The sequence below is a fragment of the Clupea harengus genome, chromosome 12 (genome assembly GCF_900700415.2).
Source record: "Clupea harengus chromosome 12, Ch_v2.0.2, whole genome shotgun sequence".
In the NCBI taxonomy this organism is placed as follows: Eukaryota; Metazoa; Chordata; class Actinopteri; order Clupeiformes; family Clupeidae; genus Clupea; species Clupea harengus.
In genome coordinates, this window is record NC_045163.1 from 9,241,689 (window position 1) to 9,251,912 (window position 10,224).

At 39.3% G+C, this 10,224-nt stretch overlaps 1 protein-coding gene across 4 annotated transcripts in view; it reads right to left on the reverse strand.

The window, feature by feature from the left end:
- znf618 (zinc finger protein 618) overlaps positions 1 to 8,313 on the reverse strand; it is a 34,326-nt gene extending 26,013 nt beyond the window's left edge. For 2 of the 4 annotated variants that reach the window (XM_031577387.2, XM_031577386.2), the window contains exons 1-2: positions 7,846 to 8,313; positions 4,533 to 4,630 (exon numbers count right to left, since the gene is read on the reverse strand). The gene's annotated coding sequence lies outside the window, so the exon portion shown is untranslated. Of the gene's footprint in view, positions 1 to 4,532; positions 4,631 to 7,733 lie in introns of all 4 variants that reach the window. The other 2 variants (XM_031577384.2, XM_031577385.2) reach the window with 2 other exon arrangements.
- Between the last annotated feature and the right edge of the window lie 1,911 nt (positions 8,314 to 10,224).

Here is a 10,224-nt window from a genome sequence, read left to right on the forward strand (position 1 = left end):
TTGGTCTGGGTGTGAGTTGGAAGTTTACCTGCATGCTAGCAGTTGGATAAAGCTACCTGCATGAAACTGTATTGTTGGATTACGTGGTAATAAACAGATTGAACATAAAGTTGTTCAAGTTACTACACAGTTAAAGTTGTATTAGTATTGATTGATTCACATCGATATGAATGGATGACATGACTAACAAGTGGTGGGAAATTAATATGAAAGTATTTGTTCGGTGAATTAGCGCGTTCTGTCCAAACAGTCGCAGTCAACGTTGTCAACACAGTGGCACCACATACAGACGTGGACAAAATTGTTGGTACCCTTACGCTAAAGGAAGAAAAAGCCACAATGGTCGCTGAAATAACTTGAAACTGACAAAAGTAATAATAAATAAAAATGTACTGAAAGTTAACTAATGAAAATCAGACATTGCTTTTGAATTGTGGTTCAACAGAATAATTAAAAAAAAAAAAAGAATCAAACTGGCCTGGACAAAAATGATGGTACCCCTAGAAAAGATTGAAAATAATTTGACCATAGGGACATGTTAAACTAAGGTGTGTCCTTTAATTAGCATTACAGGTGTCTTCAAACTTGTAATCAGTCAGTCTGCCTTTTTAAAGGGTGAAAAGTAGTCACTGTGGTGTTTGGTATCATGATGTGTACCACACTGAACATGGACCACAGAAAGCTAAGGACAGAGTTGTTTCAGGAGATTAGAAAGAAAATTATAGACAAGCATGTTAAAGGTAAAGGCTATAAGACCATCTCCAAGCAGCTTGATATTCCTGTGACTACAGTTGCACATATTATTCAGAAGTTTAAGGTCCAGGGGACTGTAGCCAACCTCCCTGGATGTGGCCGCAAGAGGAAAATGTATGACAAATTGAAGAGACTGATAATACGAATGGTAACCAAAGAGCCCAGAACAACTTCCAACGAAATTAGAGGTGAACTCCAAGGTCAAGGTACATCAGTGTCAGATCGCACCATACGTCGCTGTTTGAGCCAAAGTCGACCGAGGAGGACACCACTGTTGGTTGAAAGCAAATCATATAAAAGCGAGACTGGAATTTGCCAAAATGCATATTGACAAGCCACAGGGCTTCTGGGAGAATGTCCTTTGGACAGATGAGACAAAACTGGAGCTTGTCAGTTTTTTGTGTATGTGCACATGTGAAGGTTTTTTTATGGAGAGAAAAATGTCTCAGTCATTTGTAAATGCACGCATCATGATCCACAACAGACAGACAGAACTGCTTACTTTTGACTTGTTAAGTTCTCATTTGACTAACCGTACTAGGATTTGTACAAATGAATGTTGATTTGTAATCATATACTTCAAAATTTGTACAATTACATCATTCTTTGCGTGTGCATTTGTTGTGAAATGTCATTCGTAAATTTTGTGTGTGAAGTTCTGAATGTATTTGTGGATCATCCAGCACAGGCATTCATCCCAGCTTCTAAGGACTTATTATTAAAATTGATTTTTCACGATCTACACACAAAAACGCTCCCTTTCCAAACAAGGGCAATGCAGTCTTGTTTTATTTAGGCAGTAGTGTATGAGGTAGGCTAAGCTACAAGCATTGCATTCGGTTGCTGAATATAAGGCAACGTCACAGCGAGCAACAACAAACTTCCCACCACAAAGAAGAAATGGATCCTGACAGAAGTCACATACTGGATATTTATGTTTGTAAAGCTATGAAGATAATAGTGCTTCACTTTTTTAGCCGTCTAACTCACCTATCTGACTAACAACTGCAGTAGGCCTATACGTCCTTTTAGGGGTTAAGGTTACGGTTATAAGTCTAAGGTTAGGACTTATGCAATAGGCTAATACGTACTTTTGACATCTAAAGAAGAAATGTGCATTTTTTTTTTTTTTAAAGTCCAATTGACATTATGACCAAATTCACTGTACTTTGCTGTATATTTCATCAAGTTTTACAAGTAAAATGTTTTCAAAACCCTACCTATGATAATCTAACTGAAGGGCATGGCATCGACTTTTTATATATAAAAAATATATATTTTCAAAGCAATCTGACAAAATAGGCCGATGTTCAATCAATATATTCATTCATACTTATCAATAACGGTAACCTACAAACAAACTCATCTGGTGTAGCTTTCAGTTGCCTAGCAACACAACTGCAAAAGCCAGCAGTTCTTGCTGCATTAAATCCAATTTATGTGTGGTCACATATGTGTGAGTTTATCACATATGAATTTAACAGACTTAATAAAATAAATATGGCTCAACCAATCATATTTCAGAACTGGACATATCCGTTTTATAACTCAATTTTGACTAACTGCACAGGTTGGATGATTATAAATATATATTATAAAAAAAACAATTGCCAAGGGCTATTGATCTCTGCCTCCCTCTCTCCTTCTACAATTTCAAAAGAGATGAAAGCAATCAATCAACGGCCAAATGGGTATATACTGAACCCACCGATTACGCTTCATACTGGTCCAATATAAAAACGTTAAATCATAGACCCAACACCTTTTCCAATAATGAGAAGGGGGAGGAACACATTTACTCAGACGGCCATAAGAAGAGCAGGGCATTGTTGCTACCCTGAGTAAAATACTGATAATGGGCTTCTCTTTCGAGTCTCAAGAGACTAAATTATGTGGCTAATTGTCTTCGGAGAGATAAATCACACTGAACTTTGCACATGCAGACACGGTACATTTCTGGTAGGTTGTTGGGAGGCAAATGTTTCCTACTCACTCCCAATTAGGCGAGAGGGTCCTGGTTCTACCAAAGAGGGTCCACCTCATCTCTGTTTAGCACTACACATCAAAGACGAGAATAGCTCAATTTTTCTTTGTTGAACAGAGTTTTCTCATATCTAAAAATGTTTTTGCTGTATTGCTTGCAAGTCTAAAATAAAACAACAACACAAAGGTAAAGGTTCAAATACTTTCTAGCTTGATTTATATAGCAAACACATACTTCTTCATGTTCCTCATGCGAAGGCATTCTAACTGGAAACATGATGTGACAATGTGTATACGTGCTAAATCTGCATATTCTATACAGTGTACATATAATGCAAGTACGGGTAATGACTTGCAAACATTTCTTTACTAAATGGGGCACTATCATTATAACATACCACAAGGCTTAAGGTGATTACAGCATTTCTCATTTTCAATAATAGCCTCAACATTTTTTTTTTCCTACATCCCAATGATTGCTTTAGAAAATTGTCGGTGGCAATAATACAAATAAATATACATCCCAGAAAAAAAATCCTATTTTTCTCTTTTTTTGTCTTAAAAATTCCAATCCAAAGGCACTGCAATCTCCATAAAACCTTTTTCAATTTATATGCAAATGTGAATTAAATTTTAATAAAGTGTGGGGGGGGGGGGGGGGGGGGGGATAAAGATATTGAAACGAAACGCAGACTTGAATTATACAAAAATAAATCCTGAAAGAGCAGCCTAAAATTAGAAATTCAGGGCAGCATCCGGTCGGCCGCTAAGCCCTCGAACACTGCCAGATTAAATTTTTGATGAAAATCAAAATTGCTGTGCAGTGGGAGCAGGCTAGACCTGCCCTATTGTGATGCATAGATCCATTAAACTAAAGGGCGACTTCTCTGCCTTACAATGCCTCCACAAACACACACACACACAGGCACACATGTGCATATGCACACACACATACACACACTATTCATAAATAATACCTTAACCTGCACGTTTTCATTTTTAGAAAGCCTGAACTTTTAGAGACTGGGTTATGGGTTAGTTTGGGCGGGTGTTTCAGCATCTGTTTTCAGCAGCAATTCTTTCGGTTCATACATAAATTCATGAAACCAACAAAGGTTTAATTTGATATCACCAGAGAAAGAAAAAAAGGCAGACCAGAAAGGCATATTTCTATAGTCAGTCCAACACATTATACACACACACACACACACACACACACATACACACAGCAGAGAAAACATGCTCAGGGCCAGCATACTCATATCCTTCATATTACAGGCTTGACGCCATATCATCAGATCTGAAAATTATGAGCATCAAATCAACCATCCATCACGGACAGAGAGTCTCAGAGAAAGAGAGAAGGGAATAAGATACGCAGGAGGACTAGTGGTGGCGGAGGAGGGGGAAGAAAGAAAGAAAAGAAAAGTAAAAAAGAAAGAAATCTTCTGTGAGAGACTGTGGCAGAAGAGAGGGAAGTTGGCAAAAAGTTGGCAAAAAGGTCGCATACACCGACACCAACACACACAAACACGCACAGACAGGCGGTGACTCGAGAAGAAAGTTAATTTTAAACAGGCCAGAGATAAGAGTTATGGTTTCCTATTAAAACACAACAGACATTAGGTAGCTGGAATGACATCATCCTCTCTTCCCCCCCTCTTCCCCTCCTCCCCCTCCTCCTCCTCCTCCTCCTCCTCCTCCTCTTTCCCGGTTAATAAAACAGGAAATGAAATTTCGGCCTGACTGGAGGCTTCCTTCTCAGTGTTGCGTGAGTGGAAGGCGAGGAGGCCTACCTCTCCGTTGTCCGAGCCTGAGGGAAAGAGTCTGGTCAGAGCTCCGTTCGGTCTGCCTCCACCGCCTTTCCCGTGGATCCGGAGCCGGAGAGCAAGATCTGAAGAGAGGGAGAGAGTTTGATGGGGATAAAATTAGCCATTTAACCTCATGCTACACTAAAACACGGCTGGGAGCATTGGAAGTTCACAGCAGAAATGTACACTCGTGGAAAGTTTCAAGAATTTACGGAGAAGGTGGAGGGGGGGGTCGGGGGCAGAAATTTCCAGTGTAAGCTAGGTGCTTTTCCCTCACGGTAAGAGATATCACAGTCTCCAGCAGGCACTGACAACACTTCCAGTGGAGAGAGAGCGAACACCCTAGCTCTGCTTGCCTGCCCTCCACAACAAGCCAAATGCCTAAACATGGTGTATTCTATGTAAATGGTGTCCTTGAGCTTAAAAACAAACATCCATGGTCAAAATCTAAAGTAAAAAAAAAATCCTTTTGTCTTCATGCTGAAGAACATGAAGGCAGTATTTTTAGCTACTCTCTTACTTCAACATGTTTCCCTAGGGAACAGTCCTACTACTTCAGGATCTGTTTCTTTTAGCTTGGGCCTACACCATTCGGTCAATGTCAAGCTTTCAACAGAATGTTTCAAATTGGTGCCAATTTCGCAGTCTCCTTTTCTACTGAGGCGATTACACAAAAGAAACTGCTCGCCACTGAAATAAACTATACAAATTACACAACTCTCTTTCTTCCCCAGGATGGGGTAATTCACAACTGAGGCCTAATTTTGCAACCATGTTACAAACAATGACTATTCTTCTGGGACAGCCAAGAATGCCACACACAGTCAGGCATCTATTTCCAAAGTGGTGCATACTGAATTCCACACTTTGTCACAGACTCAACCATTTTGTGTTTTCTCCTTTAAGGCGGAAACATTTTCCACAGCAGAAGTCATACATTTACATTAATGTGTAAAAAAAAAGAAATAATAATAATAAAAAAAAAAGGCACACAGGCAATTTTGTATGTTACTGTGGGCAAAAATAAAACGTCAGGAGGAGTCTAAATTCAGCGCAGTGTTTATTAAAACAGGAGTCTTCCTGCCTTCCTCGTTTTAACAGAAACGATTTTAAATGGTTTCTCTCCGATAGCAGGCAATTCCAGTGAATCATTTACTAGGAAGGAAAACAAAATGATGGCAACTTTATGCTAAAAGGAACCTTATACCTGAGCATAAACTTCTCTTCTTTCTTCTTGCACAAAAAGGTTGCACACGTCTGTAAATGATTTGTGGCAATACACCTTTATCTTTCATGACAACTTTCATAATGCCAAGCTGCAGAAATAAACACTTGCAGGCAATATAAATATGTCCTATGAAAAAAAAAAATACATCACGCAGCACAATCTTGACCAAATATTCTGTCTCCACCCAACATTTCAACGTTTTTCACAATCTCTTGCCTCCACATCTCAGCCTATATAAAAATAATTCCAGCTTTGATTTAATTTTCCAATATCTGCAGCAAGTTTGCCAGCAGAGAGCTGAACCAGGAGAGGTCAAAGTTCAAATTCATATTCGACTGCGGCAGAGAAAAAAATTTGAAGCCAACCTTTGAAATTCAAGCAGATGGAGAAGGTCACCACAAAAAATGACAACAGGCTTCGCCAGATCGGATTGCTGACTGAAAATAAAAAAATGCAGCCTCCCCCAACGGGAAATTGTTTTGTGTGAACGAAAGACTAATGTAAACAACGGTGAAATCATCTAGGATTGTTACACACACACACCCCCCCCCCCCCCCTCCCTATCATAGAAACTGCTGATGCCGACAAAAAGGCCCTTCACCGCATATGGTAGGGCTGTTGTTGGTAGGCATATTAAGTTTGGTCAGTACATTTCATTTTTTGTTTTGAGATTCAGCACAAAAGAGGTTTGCCAGCATGTCATTTTATAAAATGTAGGACTGTATCTGCACTGTCTTCGCTTTCTCAAAACACACAAGGGAAGAAAATAAAGCGGACACTCACTGTACTGTTTTTCTAAGGAAATTTAGAAGAGAATTTGGTAACAAGCCCACATCCTGTGCATGAGCCTAAACTGTATAGGAGTGTCCTTCCTTTTGTAAATTTCCCAACAATGAGGAGCCTAAATGAAATCTAGAATGAGGTAACCAAACAGATTCCACCACAATGTATCAGCAACAGAAAAAGGTTTAAAATTGTGGCTTCCATAGCTTTTCAGAAACATGATGACTGGTGTGTAGAATGCAGCAAGCTATTATCATTTCATCGGGTAGATGAGGGTGGGAAAAAATCAATAGCTCCAAAGAGAACAGGATATTTCAACACATCATATTCAAATCATCGTGATGACATGCACATCACATCAGAAATATGGTCATTAAATGCATTGTGTACTTTAAAGCCTGACATGAATAACACAAAATTAATTAAAAACAAACAAAGCACATTCTTAATGCAGTTCTTTTTTTACCTCCTTCAGCAAAAAAAAAAAAAAAACACAAAAAAAAAGAAAAACACCGATATAGCTGGGTGTAGATTTCAACTGATGAGGGAATCTTCAACATTAAGACCCTCAAGCAAACTGGCTTCTTTCTAAATCATTACAGACTCGATTGTACATTTCATTTAAATTCGACAATCAAATTAATTGTAATTTCTTAATTTCGAAAGAATATCCGCCGACAGGTGGCGCAAAGTTCTAAACTAAAACAAACTAGGAGACGTTCTGTACACAATTTGTCCAAAAAAATATAGACGTGTCAAGCAGAAATGTTCAAACTGTACCAGCACTCTGAGCAAGTAAACATATGTCAGGGCTAATATACCACAGACGAACACCTTGCTGCCTCAAATGACGAATTAGTCAGAAATTCTGTGAAAATTCTCCAAACATGGCTGCTTGTGGGTTTTGTGTTTTCAGATTCGTCCCTACCCTTCATGTTTTTTCCGTCCCGAACATTTCTCTGAACATTCAACTTCATTTCAAAGGCAGTACAAGACAGCATCGGGGAATACACTGAGCACTCGGTGACGTGCCAAACAAACTACAAATGGTTATTGAAACTTTAACTACAACAATCCTTTAAAAATTCAACAGATTAGCTTTCAACACAGGTTTTAACATTTCCCTCGTTACCAACGAAACAGGCTGAATTAACGTTAGCTTGGTGCAAGCTTACCGAACATGAATTCGTTCAGAAACAACCCTTTCGACTGATTACGTGAGTGTGTGGCCAGAGGAAATTTCTAAATTGGAGATTTCTAAAAAATCAGTCAATCCCAAGTAAGTACCGTGTGTCGTTCCCTCCCAAAATGATGCGGCTCATTCGGGTTGTGTCGCTGGATCCCTCGAAACCTCCTCCTCAAACCTTGGGGTGACGGCGCTGTCGGCAGTGAAGGAGCATTTGGATTTCAAAATTCTCTCAATGAATTTGCCTGCAACCTTGTGTTCTTCCGGAACGTCTCCGGGTGCTTCACTTCAAGCAGGATACACAAAACACGCCTCTCCGGGCACCGTTTCCCTTCTTGCAGGGTGTATGTGGCGGTCTGTCCTGTAAAAATGCTCATCCGCCATCATGCAAGGGCAGGTTCCCAGTTCGCAGCGCCTGACTAGCTAGCTACAATGCATCAAATAATACACGGAATCTGCTCCGCGGAGGCACGACCGTAAAGTTTCCCAGGAAATAGTGTTCATTTGGTGCTCTGGTCATTGGTTGGCTCCAGCCAAAAAAAAACATATTTAGCAATTCTGTCGGGGGGGGAACATGCAAGCCAGAATAGACTTCACCCTGTCTTGTTTCCATTCATATAGGTTAGACTATAATTGAGTCACGAAAGGAAAGAACCACATTTGTGGAAATAAGTAGGCTGAGAGCATCATAACAGCATGCAAAGCTGTTGATTTATCAGTTAAACAACACTTTTCAACATACAGTTTTGACGTAAATTCCAACTTTTCCCAAATACATGGGGTGGTAGAGGCCCCAACTTTATCCAAGCATAAGTAGGCCTAGGTCTGTGACACAGACTCATATCTGTAATGTGGGCTACAGTAGGCTATGCATCTGGGATATTAGCTATCAGTTCTCTTTGTTGAAGAATATTCATTTTCCAAAACCTTCTCCTTCTGTTTCAGTCATTACTCAAATTCTATCCAGTGGAACTCTCTAGTGGAGACAGTTGGCCAACAAATTCAGATTTATTTATTTATGTATTCATATTTTCCAGAATAAAAATAAAAATGTACAAGTTCATGCAATGTTTTGTCAATTAAAATTCCTTCTACAACATAAAGATACAGTAGCCTACAAGCATACTGCCATGACCTGAGTTTGTGCACTTATAAAAGTGCAAAGAAAAAAACACTAAACCAAAGTAATAAGCTAATTGTAACTGTAGGCACAGAACTCCCTTGCTGGCTGGATTAGTTGAGCAAGATTTGGATCACATTTGGATTTGAGATTTGATTACATTAAAATGAACTCTATGGGCAGATGAAAGTGTAGGTAAAAACGAATGAAATGTATTTAAAACCCATCTGTTACCAAAACATATTAACAAACACATCTTGGTATCTAAAAAAAGAAAAAAATGTATTAAGGAAAAACATGTGGTTTGTTGATGGCTTATGTTATGTTCAGTTATGCAGGGAGACTAGTAAGGCCATGCAGTTTTTCTAAGATAGGTCAAACCACCACTAACATAAAAGTATATAGCAGGCCCATGTGTAACACAGCCTTTTCTGGACAGTGCTAGTCAAAGCTGGTCAAAGCCCAGCACAGCTCACTCAACAGTTGGCTGTGAGGTGGATAGAGCCGCATAACCTACAGCCCACTCTATGCGGTATGCTGTATATATTGTAGCATTTTTTATTGCATTCTAAGTGTTCAAAACATACGATTCTGAATTCTGAATGTGATTTTGGATTTTGTACGTTTCTTTGGATAGAAGATGTTTGCAAAAATCCTAAACCTGAAATTAAAGATGGAGTCCATGATTCAGTTTCGGTTTTGCTAAAGGCATACGCTAAATAGACAGCTAGAGGACCGTGAGGAGAAATTCAATGACTTTGCCAAAAAGTGTATGGGTTTAGAATCATGGACTGTGCCTTTACGCCTAAACATCAATAAATGCTTCTCTTCCAGCATAACTCTGCATGGTCCTGCGAACACCATAACACCAGTGAATGCTTGACTGTGCTATCTGTTTTTTAGCAGGGCAGTGATGGATAAGATTTTCATGTCAAAAAGTGAGCTACTATTATTACTGCCACTCTCTATAGGCCACAACATAGCAGCGATGATGTCAAGAGTCGGGGGTATGTTTGGTATGATGTCATTTATTAGGCATAATCAACTGATACAGAAAGGACTGGATGGCAGGTGTCTTATATGCAAACACAATTTACAGTGTTAGGGTAGGCAAAGCCATTAACACATAAAGGAAACTACACACAATGCATTGAATAAGCGCTAACAGACATGAACAGAAAAAAGGGTGAACAAATACATTCCAAATTCAAACATTAATCACAAAATGAACATCGACAGAGAACACAAAGAATTATGGAACAATCAGGAATTTGGAAATCAGGAAACACAATCAGGAAACGTACCCGGAACACACATTCCCAATCACACGCTCCACAGCCCCCATCATGCTGATAAAATG